This window comes from Stegodyphus dumicola, chromosome 1 (genome assembly GCF_044657685.1).
Source record: "Stegodyphus dumicola isolate Sdum_Otavi_A_Nest chromosome 1, ASM4465768v1".
Lineage (NCBI taxonomy): Eukaryota > Metazoa > Arthropoda > Arachnida > Araneae > Eresidae > Stegodyphus > Stegodyphus dumicola.
This window is the reverse complement of record NC_140768.1, coordinates 174,681,548-174,695,447: the sequence shown is the minus strand read 5'-3', so window position 1 is coordinate 174,695,447 and position 13,900 is coordinate 174,681,548.

Genomic DNA, 13,900 nt, shown 5'->3' with positions numbered 1-13,900 from the left:
GGTTCGACTGCAGACAGTAACTCACTTTTACATTTTAATAATATAAATTAGATATAGACCAAAGCTAAACGTATGAAAGTTCTTCTAATCGAAGGAACGGAAGAGTAAAAATGCTAACATGGGCAATGTCGTGAGACGTGACACAATACGTGATTGTAAATTTAACAATTTTATTATCCAGAAACATGACTTTTATGTACAAAATATTTACATGGTGATAGATTATGATTTAAAAAAATAACTCCGTTTAAACTCAGGTGGCCTTAACATCCTACAAATTAAATAAGCCACACTGGCTAAAATCGAAACTCGAACTCAGGCGTAAACTTCCTACCACAAATGGTGCAGACAACTCTTTTCTGCCATACAATCTGTTTGTCTCACTCAATGGATCGTCGCCGCTATGGGAGTCAGCTGATTGGCTGACAGCAGTCAGATACAAGACAGGCAGCAAACAAATAAAATAATGCAACAGCAATTTCTTGTAAGAGTTTTAGAAAAGAAATTATGGGTACTTTCGAAGAGAATATAAATAAAGATCAGTCTGGTAGGAAATGTCAGAATTCCATGTCTCCAGTTTTCAAAACTGAGTGTTGTAACCAGACCTGTTGTAACCAAGGCGGTTGGAATTTATTTATTATAAATAAACTAAAATATAGAAATGAGAGAAGAGAAATACCAGATCTAAATTAAAAGTATTCATTTCTCGTTTTAGCATTAGTAATGCAATAGGAAATTAGAACCGGTTTGAATTTCCTAATCTTAAATAAATTCTTTCTCAATTGTTTCGCAGTTAGGTATACGGACCCCCAGTCGGTGCCTACCATCTGCTCTCTGCAGGACTGATTGTAACATTTAACAACGGAAACATTTGTTTCATGTTTGACTTTTCTTTTATATTTTTATATTTTTGTGGGCTAGGAGGTCAATCGCGAGGAGAGAAAGTGCAAAAAATATCATTTAAGATAAACATTTAACTCGGGTAAAAAATATCATTTAAGATAAACATTTAACTCGTGTTCTTCCTACTAATAACCTTTTTAAAAAAAAAAAAACTTTTTAAACTTGCTAATCGCTTTTCTGTTACTTCCGATTGCCGTCACAAAACCATTTTTGGCATTTCGTGTTTTATTACATCAGGTACTAAAACGATGACCTTTTTTTTATTGTCCCTGGCTTCTGAAACAATATAAAGAATAAAGCAGGAAAGAAAGAAATATCCTCAACTTCGAAATTTTTCTCAGTTCCTTAAAAAAGAAATTGCAAATTACATTTTCCTTATTACCTGCATCCGGAGAACTAAATAACAAACATTTCAAGTCTAATAAAAACGAACAATGGTTCCCATTCTTAAGTCCATTTTTACCCTCACGCGTAAGATATTCTGGCTTGATTCAATTTATTTTTTCATAAGAAGTTGCTGTTAACCACACTTCTCTAAATTGTTTCAAACTTTCTACCGAAGGAGCTTTGTCTTCTAAAACTTACTTTGCAATGCAGACATTTTACTGGATATCTGTAGTATATCAATGCACATACTCTCTCGAAGAATTTAAAATGCACATGATCAAATAGAAACTAAAATTGGTGAAAACGCTTTTACTAATAAGACACTGTGAAGAAATACAAAGTCTATTCACAAACTGGATGGTTTTCAATCAGTGGCAAAGCTTTAACTTAAATTACTTTAAGTTTCAGTTTTTTGTTCCACATAAATGCATATAGTGTTGGAATTTTATTAAAACAATTGTTTGGTTTAAGTTTTTACGCACCTTTAAATAATATTTCTGGTGTTATTGTTTTCATTCTGTCGGAAGTCTTGTCCGAGATCAGAAACGAATAATTTGCCATTCAGTGAAATGTAAAAGTTTGCATTTACCCCTTCCCCCTTAATAAAGCAGTACATTGTAAAGAAAAAATGAACGGCCATAAAAATAATCTGCGTTTTCCATAAAAATTTTTAGCATTTATACTATTTGCAAAATAAAAAAAGTATTGTCTGTATCCTAGATATGAGTTATGACAAAATTCTGTAGCAACAAACAAACGCAGGTTACAGGTAATAGCAAGTCTGGACACTCGTACTGCTTGCATAGGTAATCGAGTTCTGTTCGGATACCGCAACTATCTGAAGCAACATCCCCTAATGAAGGCATTAGATGGCCATACAGGGGTTAAGTAGTAGATACTAAGCTGCATTCCTTGCATAAAGTATATAAAATTCTCTACACACTAAAAACTTCATATGATAAAAGACATAGGATAGTGTTACAATCGCATAGTACCGGGTGGTTATAATTAAACTTGCTCTATAAACGGCATCCTGCAGCGCAAACGAGTGCAACGAAATTCTGTATATGGGCTATACAAGAGATGCGCTCACGAAATTTCTAAAAAACATTTTTAGTTCCGAAATGTCCATCAGAGGGCGCCTTTTTGCGAAAAACAGGAAATTTAACACAATAAACGGCCAAAACAGAATACAGAACCAATATTCACTTTTATTGACTAAGGTGACCAGACATTTATTTCTGATCACCTTGACATCGAACCACATTACATAAAGCTAAAGGAGATACAAACATAGTTCAGTGTGCAGAAACAAGAACAGATTAGGACGAAACTGTACAAAAGAAGCAGTTGTTAATTGTGCCCATGACGATCTAGCGAAAGGTGCTCCATGTGACTACTCTCATTCACCTGCAAAATTTCAAGTCGATGAACAGTGTGTTCAATAGCAAATCGCAACTTATCAGTTGTGAGGCTTCGCACATGAAGCGTTATGGAGTTCTGTAAGTCATTCAACGTCTCGCACGGAGTTAGATCCGTCGAACGTGGTGGCCATGAAGCGACTAATAACATGTTCCTCTGTGAAATGTTGGAGTAATAGCGCCTTTACGGAGCCATGGATATGTGGGGGCGCACCATCCTACATGAAAATGGTCGATGTAAGAACCCATCTTTGCTGTAGTTGTGGCACAACAATCGTCTGCAGCATGTCATGGTACCAACGGCCCATAATGGAACATGTTACAGGCCCACGTTCACCGATTTCCTCAAAGAAGAATGACCCAAGGATGAATGTCGCCGTGAATCCACTCCAGACAGTGGCCTTTGGAGACTGTAGGGGAATTTCAGTGTGCATCCGCGAGTGTTCCATAGCCCAAATGCGGCAATTCTGTGTGTTGACTGTCCCATTGAGATAGAAATGAGCCTCGTTGCTCCACAGAATATTCCAAGGCCATGACAGATCAACAGTTATTCTGTTGAGAAAACTGACTGCGAATGAGAGACGTTGTGGCTTGTCCCTATCAAGCAGCTCCTGCGTATGGTGGATCTTTATGAGAAGTAGCGCATTATGTTTCTGAATACTGTAACGTGTTTTGCAGTATTTAAAAAAATAACAGATGATCGATCTTCTTAGTAAAATATAAATTTTATTTTTAGTTTACGGAGATAGATAATTTGAATACAATCTTTTAGTTACAAAATTTTCATACATCTACTAGCTGGTAAAGCTTTCAGAATAACAATTTTAAACAATTTCTTACGTTGCTGAACAACGGTTACATGATACAAATATGGCATTGCCACATAAATGCAATTATTTGTTAAATAATAAAATACTACAATACTTTCAGACGGTGCTGTAAGAATAGCCTATCTGTCGAGAAACTGCACGCGCGCTAATGCCCCCAAACTCTGGTGTCTGTGACTGTGCGTCAGCAGCTGCCTTGACGGCATCAATAAGTACCAGTGTGACGCGTTTACGACCTCTTCCAGGTTGAACTCCTAAATTCTCCGTCTCTTCAAATCTCGGATGGATACCTTTAGTAGGCATTGGTCCACGCCGTAGGTTCTTTCTACGACGAAATTCAAGAACTGCAACAGAAGCATTCCCCTTGTTTTCGTAAAACAGCCTTACCAATAACGCACGTTCAACTAAAGAGAACGTCATTAGTACAGCCGGAAACATCGGCTTTCTGTTCTTCGCAAGCATGCGAATCTCGATATTTTTCTCCTACAACTGACAGCTTTTCCCCGTTACGAATCTAATTATTCATAATTCTTGTTTTGGACTCTTAAATATTGTTTCTGTATTCCGTTTTGTTAGTTTATCGTGTTAAATTTCATGTTTTTCCCGAAAAGGCGCCTTCTAGTGGACACTTTGGAACTAAAATTTATTTTTCGAAATTCCGTGAGCGCATCTCGTGTATAGCTAAGAATACATAATTTTGTTGCCTTCCGTTCAACCGTTTGCTTTGTGTTATGCCATTTATATAGATAGTTTAATTATCCATGTAAATATCACCTGGTATTACGCGAAAAACTCATTAACTAGAATTTTATGTTAGAATTTCATTATACTAAATGCTAAAATTGAACTTGAAAAAAAGCTACAAACTAAGCATTCTTCAGGTTACATTGCACATGGACAGACTGCGTTGCTAGGCTTGATACATACACACTTTCTATAATATTGTTGCGTGCGTACGGGCTCGTAATAGATTGAATGCACACAAGTCCGATGATAGATTTATAGAATTTATTTTTATTATATGAAATATTTCAGAGCTCTGGAATTTTCCACAGAAATATTCGTACAAATGTTTACAGTATCACGCAGTACAATCACTGGTTACACTTGAAACTACTGAGAACGTTAAGCACAACGCAATGCAGAGCGCATCTAAAGAGAAAGCTAATCCAATCTCACACTGAATTAACAACTCACAACAATAACAACAAGAACTAAACAACTAAGAGCAGATGTTTTCTCTCTGGCCTTATATAGTTTTCAACCGGCCGACGAGATATTTCTGGTACTTTTTGCTTCCCGAAATTACTGGAAAGCAATATGAGGGTCGATTTACGGTTGCAGCTAATATTGTGATAAATTACATTTATTCAATTACAATACATATTACTGTGATTATAGGGACCGCACCAAAATTTCGCGAAATGGTAACCAAGTTTGGCTGTTTTTGTCGCAAAAAACGTGGTCGGCTTGGCAATATTTCTCTAAATTACCGAGATACCCATTTACTCAATGTTAAATGCACTTGCCCTGTATTCTTGCTTTTCCGGCATAGCTTTTCTCTTAAGATTTTTCGCATTACATTGCACAGAACAATACAATTTCACATATAATTGCACTAAAATCATCATCATATATAATTGCACTAAAATCATCATCACATATAATTGCACCAAAATCAGCATCACATATAATTACATAAAATCCTCGTCGCATATAATTGCACTAAAATCATCTATATATGTACAAAATTCATAACAATATTACACGTTATGATAAACGTTACACTGTGCTTATGGCACATATGCAGTACTCATCATTGCTACACTCAATACGCTATATGTTCTATGTTACAGATTATGTTAAGCATCCCTTTTGACAATTCAACATAAATTCTAATTAATATAATTGATTATATAAGACATAACTTGATTATCTCAGGCATAGCTCTTGACACAACAGGCTTAAATAAAGAGCAAAATAACACATCACAAAAAAATTACAGTAGGCAGAAACACATGTTGGTTACTTAATGCAGTACTTATGATATACAAAATAGAGGTAACCTATTTTAAACACAATATATTCCATACTACGTTCGATTGAAGAACATTCTTTTAAAAACAGCTTTTTGTTGTATACATTTGGCTATTTTCTGAATATGTAAATTACGTAGTGAATCATTACACATTGAACTGACAACACATTGAATATGTAAATTACACTTTGAAATTACACATTCTCCTGGTTATATTGTACGTTCATACATTACGATACATAGTCGTTGATACAATCAGTACGTTCATACATTACTAAACATACCATACTCGTTGATAGTATCAGTACATTCATACATTACTATACATACTCGTTGATGCAATCAGTACGTTCATACATTACTATACATACTCGTTGATACAATCAGTACGTTCATACATTACTATACATACTCGTTGATACAATCAGTACACTATGCATTTTATAATACGCGTTGCATTGATCACTGCGCTTTTTTTTATGGCACATTTACAAAACTTATTGCTACACCTAATACACTATAAATACTAGCTACACATTACGTTGAACATTGCTCTTGATTATACAAACATAGACTCTCGATAGCATAAATCTTGATTATTTGCAATAGGGGTCTTCAACCTCATCCGCGGGCCACGTGTCTGTCAAAAAATAGTGTAGTCAGAAAATTTATATAAAAAAGGCAGGATTCTTTTGCAAGACTACAATTGATTCTAAGCGAAGATATAGTGTTACATATTTGTATATGTATTCAAAAAGTCAATCCAAAAGTCGGAAATCAAATTAAAGTGTTTTGCAACTTTTTTTAACTGTGAAAAAAAAGTATAAAGATGGCTATACAGAACGATATTACGAAATGCATTTACAATTAAAAAAAAAATAAAAAACTTGCATTACTCGCGGGAGATGGTAGTTACTTTGGTTTCAGTGTGAAATTTGACATTGTTTTTACCTCATTAAAGCTTCAATATCCGGTTTAATCTGTCTTGTTGCAATTCGTAAAAGTTTCCCCCAAATGTCTGTCTGTCAGCAGTGCTCTTGGTTTTGATTTTAGGATTTTCATTTTACTGAAGCGCTGTTCACATATGTAGGCACTGCCACTGCAGAATCACATTGTAAATATATAAATTTTAATTGAAGTTCAGATGGAACACATATTACATAAGATAAAATGGAATTTTTGAAAAATTCGTCATTTTCAGAAAATTTTATCTCAGATAATAGCAGGCATATCAATAAAATCCTTTAACTATCAAGAATAAGAGAAATCAAGAATAAGAGAAATTTTTCTTGAAATCAAAATTCCTTAAAAATTGTTCAATTTTTCTTCAAATTCAAATGTGGGGGGGGGGGCACTAAAATACCTTCAGCGGACCACGGGTTGAAGACCCCTAATATACAACAAAACTGTGGCAAAAACGCATTCCAAACAAATTACAGAATGCGGAAACAGACAATGATTACGCATTGATTTAATTATAATATGGAAAGTACAGGTGTCTCGGTTGGCAATGGACTTTGCTTTTAATCACTACATTCTATATGAAGTACAATTAATTCAGTACAGAGCAATATTCATAATTGCTTTGCACAATAACTTTCACCACGTTGCTGTACATGCACTAGATATGTTACACGCTGTAGCTGATGCCATGCATACTATATACATTCCATGCTCTTCAGACGTTAAGCTGTATGACTATATTTATACTTATTCCGCTCAAGCATAGCTGTATATGCTATGGGAACTTAGACATTATACGAGATTATATACATTGTGCTAAACAGTACACTATTCTCAATGTATTCACAATTCTGTATTTAGTGTAATACATACATACTTGCATTTTTACACCCATGCATTATTGTACCAATTATAAATATACATAATTATACCATTTACTTAAAACGTGATTATATAATATTAACATTTGCTTTGCGTGTTCCCATCCTAATGTTACTTTGCGCATTGATTCAAGATGAACATCTTGCAGAAACCACTGGGAACCAGTGTGCATGGATGCTTTATATCTCTGAAAATAGATATAAATACGCTATTATTGTGGACTACACAAATCCAGTTCTAGTACTTCAAGTTTATTCATAATGCTTGTGAGCTTCCTGAGATGACCCGGCTGCTTAAAGAAGGCTTTATAAGGAATGTCGGTGTCGGGAAGCCTTACGCTTAATGAAGAAGCATTTATAAGGAATATCGGTATAAGGGAGCCTCAGGTGTCATACCTTCATAAGAGGGCAGAGTCGGGAGTGCCTACTTCATTACACGCACAACGGTCAGTTGTTGTTATTCTCCTTTCATAGAAATGTTGTGTCTATGGCCTGTGATGGAAAGGGAAACAAAAGGGACTGAGATGGGTCGATCTTGGGAATCTCCGTGGACGAAGTTATGGGTTCTATGGCCTTGCGATATGGAGTCACATTGCTCTTGCCGTTATTGTTGAGCTTTAATCTGCAGATTCGCTTCAGATAAGATTTGAAAAGCAGGTTCAGGACATCCTCTGCATAGATATTCTTTGCAGCTTCCTTTGCGAGTGTGTCTGCATCCTCTCGCCCTTGTGGCCCGAGTGCGCCTTAGTCTATAAAATGTGGCTATTGCAGGTATGCGCATTTGTTTAAAGCAGGCATTGTATTTCTGCTATTATCGGCGAAGGATGGAGCAAATTGCGAAGAAAAAGATGTTGACTGACTGTCTGAAAAAATGCATACTTCTTGGCCATCAAAATTGTTAGCTGTTGTGATAGCCTGGCACAAGGCTACTGCTTCTGCTTAGAATACAGGTCAGTTGATTCCAAGGTATCCTTTACATGTTCCTAGCGCAGCCTGTCACTTCGTTAATTTTTGAACCATTTAGTGTACCATTAATGAACATAATCCTGATTGTGTTTGCATCCCTTTCATCTCTTTCCCTTATTTCTTGAGAGATAAAGGTAGAGGCACAAACGACCATCCTATAATTGGCAGGAGGTGAGCTGATAATTTTTTTTTCTCAAAGTCTGATGGGATAAATGTGCTTCCTCTAAATGCGGCTGACTTACTAGGAAGCTTGACATTTGAAACTGTTCACCTTCTTTGATCTTCCGAACTTCGTTTTTAACAATGTCAAGAACATTAAGATTGGAACGATCCTTCCTAAAGCCAAACTGTGCCTCTGAGAAGTGACGAGTCAAAGTTAGGTGATGCTTGAACCTAACCATTGTGAGCTCCTCATGTATTTTGCCTCAAGCCGAAATTAGACAAATAGGAAGGAGGCTCGTTTTCCCTTGTCTATGCCGATTTTCTGAAAGAGGATCACCTCTCTCATCTTAACAGACTTCGGAAAATATTGCAAATAAGAGAAGCTTACTGAAGTAGGTAACGAGAAATTTCGGTTTTGCTTTGCGCACCGCTTTAATGATATTATAATCTAGAGTTCTATTCCTGGAGGCTTCTTCTTCGGCAGATTTCCCAAAATAGCACTTACTTCTGAATTGGTGAAAGATACACCACTTAGAATGACTAGTGTAAGTCTGCGACTGAGACTCTCATGCATCTTCCTCATCTGAGGGAAATACCGCAACCAGGAATCTTCCTGCAGTTGATTCCATGGTACCTTACTTCCCATGGCCTTGCTGAAATGCTCATCAAGAATGTGTTTTTAAAATCTGTTTAAAAATTTTGTAGCTGGCTATTTTGTGCAGAACCCCCGAAGTATCTGTATGATCAATGCAGAACTCTTTCCAGATTAGGAAGGCTTTTTTATACCTGACCTGCACTTTATTATATTCTTTGGACAGTAATTGTCTGGCCTGCTGTGATTGTGTTGAATCGAATACACGTTTCTTCACATTTTATTTTAAAAATTTAGTTTTGCAAAATAACAGCAGGCCCGTCAGTGGCTGAGCGGTAAAATCGCTGAACGCTCGTAGTTTGATCTACATTCGATAACATGCGAACGGTCTGGCTGCATGGGCGTTTTTCCTAAATATAATGTGGATGGGGGCCAGTTTCCCTTAGAAAGTCCTGTATGAAGCCATCTCACTTCTTAGTCAGATAACTTTAGCGTGCTTTGCTTTAATTAAATAAACCAAACCAAGCTAAACCAACCCAAAATAGTAGCGTTGGGTTATTTAATAAGAAAGGCGAAGTATGCACTCGTTTGCATTCAGTAAAGTGATTAAATGCAGACTAGTAAAATTCGAAAGCTGTACATACAGTTCTTATCTAGTTTTGGCCTGAACGAATTTTATTATGTAGCTTTGGTAGCACGTTTATTTATGTAAATTAACAAGACATCTCTACATATAATAAAAGAAAGAGTCTGTCTGTGTGTGTGTCTTTCGTTTGTATTGCGCGTAAGATAATAGACCCAGGGCTACGAAATTTGGTACATAGGTGCATCTAGACAAGAAATAGTGCACTTGTAAGCGATTTTTTTCAAACTTCGAATCAGATTTTTTTTATTTTATCTTTTTTGATGAAATCGAATCATTTTGAATAGTTTCATTCCTTTAGAAATGTGGTTTCGGCAACAGTTTTTCATTCAGTGCTTTGTATACTGGACTGCTGACTGTTGAAAACCAGCGCCGTCGCCTCTTGGGAAAATGATAGCGATAATTCTGTGCAATTTTTAAATTTAGTGTTTCTCTTGGATACTGGACGTTTGTTGTGAGAAGGCAACGGGAAGTTGGTTAATTTATTTATTAGGATAATTAAATATTTGTAATAAGAGATATAGCTTATTTAATTGTAATTTTGTTATATGTAATACATTTTTTTATGAAGCTGTTCAGAGTAAAATTCTGCGCAGTTTTTAAAATTTAACGTTTGGTGTTCCCTTCAGGCATTTTCCCGGTACATTTAAGCGCCAGACGAAGGCTGGCAGCGTAGCTGCCATTCTATATTATATGAGAAACGTGTGCGAATAAATATTTTTTAATACGTATAAAATTCGATTTCATGTTGAGAAGTTTCTCAAATTTCATTCTGAAAAAATACTAGGTTATATCACCTTTTTGAATTTACATTGGAAACCGAAGGATCAAAATGCAGTATGAAATACCTTACATTCTAACCACGAGAAAGCTTACCTTCTTGCACTGACATCAAACTTACCAAGTATTATTCAAACTAGCTTCATTAAAAAAGCACTTTCTGCGCAAAGTGGAATGTAACTAGTGTGCTAGGTACTAACACTTATAATAATACTCTTAGTCAAATTATGGCTTTCCTGGTCTTCTCTAAATTGATATTAAAACAGGAGCGGCAATTTCTTCGCATAAATCACATCCAATTACTGTTTATGCAAGCTGATAGAACTTTGACGAAAGAATACTGTTATTTCCTACTAAAAATACCCTAACTCTATATATTTGCAATTCGTGTCACGGATCATTACCATCTGGTGCTATCTTCGCGCTTGGTTTCGTTTAAAAGTGAATGATGATAGAACGATTTAATGCTTCTACGAAGGATAGTGGTTCCTTCAGTGATATGTTAGGAAAGATAGTTTTGTAAAATATCCACAAACAAATTTAGTTTTCCTCCTAGGTTTATTAAGGAAATTGGGTGGTGACATTCCGCAGGTGTGAGGAATACGAATTAGTTATTAGGGATATACCTCTAGATTTAAAGATCTACTTTTTTTTTATTCCGTATATTGCTATAAGACAACAACCAATATTCAAACTAACTATTACCAAAGTTATGTGAATATTTTTGGGTGCATTTTCTGTAGGCCAAATACGTATTTACTGTAAATGTAAGCAATATTTTTTTTTAATTTATCGTATTTTATTGCAACAAAGATTGCACATTTAATAAATGTTTTTCTCCTAAAAATGCAAAACAATTTATTCAGTAAAATTAAACTGTAAAATTATTTATTTGCCTAAATACACCATTTCTTTCTGCTTCAACTAATATAAAAAACTTAAATAATGGAATTTTAATTTTGTAGGCCCGTAAATTAAGCACATAATAATGTTTTCATCACTACATTAAAATTAAGCAAAGTGAAGCCTCTTAATGACGACCATTCATGGGTGTAGGCGATTTTGATCCTTTGGCAAGGTAATTATCTGACAAATATGATGTTCGATATCAGTGTTTCATTCATATTCTAAAAGATACTGATCATTTTCATACTAAGATACTGATCATTGATAGATTTCATTGTAATTTCTATTTGTATATAACTAAATGTATAACCTATTTTAACGTAATTAAATTAAATTGAGATATATTTGATTTAACTTTATTTTCTTTCCTCTTTTCCCATTTGATGATGTTTACGTACCTCGTATTAGAATGGCGCCGACATGGATGACGCAGTTTCGACTTTGATTATACTTAATAAATTCAGCCACTCTCGGTCTATTTTAACCAAACTGAATACATTTAATAATATAACATTCACACGTAAACATTTAGTAATAATTCAGAAGTACAGATAAGCATAAAATAATAATTACAACCGTTACAGGCCAGCTACGCTTTTAGCGACCGAATCCTACGAACGACAAATCTCAAAAGCATGTTGCCAACGCAGGGCAACGAAAAGGTAGAAATTAATTCGATAGGCGTGGCAGTGAACATACTCCCACCCTATCAGGTTTAGTCCTGATACACAGGTAATGGTGAAAGTTTATTAATTCCTCTTTTGAAAACACCAGTTTTAGTTTTGACAGTGGCTACGCGAGCTAAGCAGTCCTTGTCCGGATGGACATCGATGATCCCTCCAATAGGCCAAGCTAGCGGTGGAGATCCATCTTCGATGATAAGAACCACCGTGTCGATTTTTAGATTGGGTCTGTTGTACTGCCACTTGGATCTCTGCTGAAGCGAAGTCAAGTATTCCTTTTTCCAACGCTTCCAGAATCCCAGACGTAGATTCTGTACAAGTTCCCGCCTAGAACTCCTTGTGCGTAAAGTCTGATGACTCTCTGGAAAGGAAGTTAAAGTATCACATGTAATGAAATGAGAAGGGGTTAAAACATTAATACAGTCAATATCAGTATCGTTCACGTAAGTAAGTGGACGTGAATTCAAAGTAGCCTCGATCTGGGTAAGTAGTGTTGACAACTCTTCGTAGGTTAAAAGAGTCTCTTTCAATACTCTTCTCAGATGAAATTTCGCTGAGCGAATGCCGGCTTCCCATATTCCTCCGAAGTGGGGCGAAGCAGGCGGTATAAAATGCCATTCAATAGATGACTTAGTTAGTTCTCGGGAAACCGATTCCGTTGCATACAAGGAAGACCAAATCTGATTTAGTTCTTGTAGTTTTCGGCATGCTCCCACAAAATTGGTACCGTTGTCACTGTAAATGTGCCGTGGTGCACCGCGACGTGAAATGAAACGTCTAAGTGCAGCGATAAACGAGTCTGCCGTCAGGTCACTGACTGCTTCTACATGCACAGCTTTAGTCGACAAGCAAACAAACAGAGCTATATAGCCTTTCGTTGTTTTAGAGCCACGACCCTTATTAAATTTCATGGTAATAGGACCAGCGTAATCCACACCAGATGTGTAAAAAGGTCGTTCCAAAGTCACACGATGTTCAGGAAAGTCACCCATCAATTGCGGATTTGAAGCAGCTTTAAATCGATGACATATTAAGCAATGGTTGACACAACTGCGTATCAGTTTCTTTCCTCCAATTATCCAGTAAGATTGTCTGATGAGGTGTGATAATAAAGAAGGACCAGCATGAAGGTAAGTAATATGAAGTTCTTTCACTAGTAATTCGCTAAATTTATGTCGAGAAGGAAGTATGACAGGATGTTTGATGTTAAATGCTAAAGATGAATTTCGAAGACGTCCTCCCACCCGTAAGAGACCATCTTTATCTACGAATGGATACAAAGAACGTAGTTGGCTCTTCTTGGGTAAAGGTTTCTCTTCTTTAATACATTGTAAATCATCTTTGAAATGATGATTCTGAATCCAACGAATAATGAAATTTTCTGCTAATCGAATCTCTAGAAATGTTAGCGGCATAAGGCAGCTGGAGTTAATGCCACTACGTGAAATGTTCTGAGTAACAAGATGCTTCTTGCAATTAGTAATAAATCTTTGGCAGTAAGCCAGAATACGAACAATTTTACAACGCGAAGAATAATGCTCGAACAAATTAGCTAATAAATCATTCGATTCACGTATATGAGAAATAAAAATAGGATCAGATCTTTGTTCGGCCTTTACTTCAGCATCATCTTCAAATTTTAATTCATATTCAGGCCATTTTTCCTCTTTCTGACGCACCCATGGTGGACCATTCCACCACAAAGTACAATTTGGTAGGAGTTGAGGTTCAATACCACGAGAAGCAAT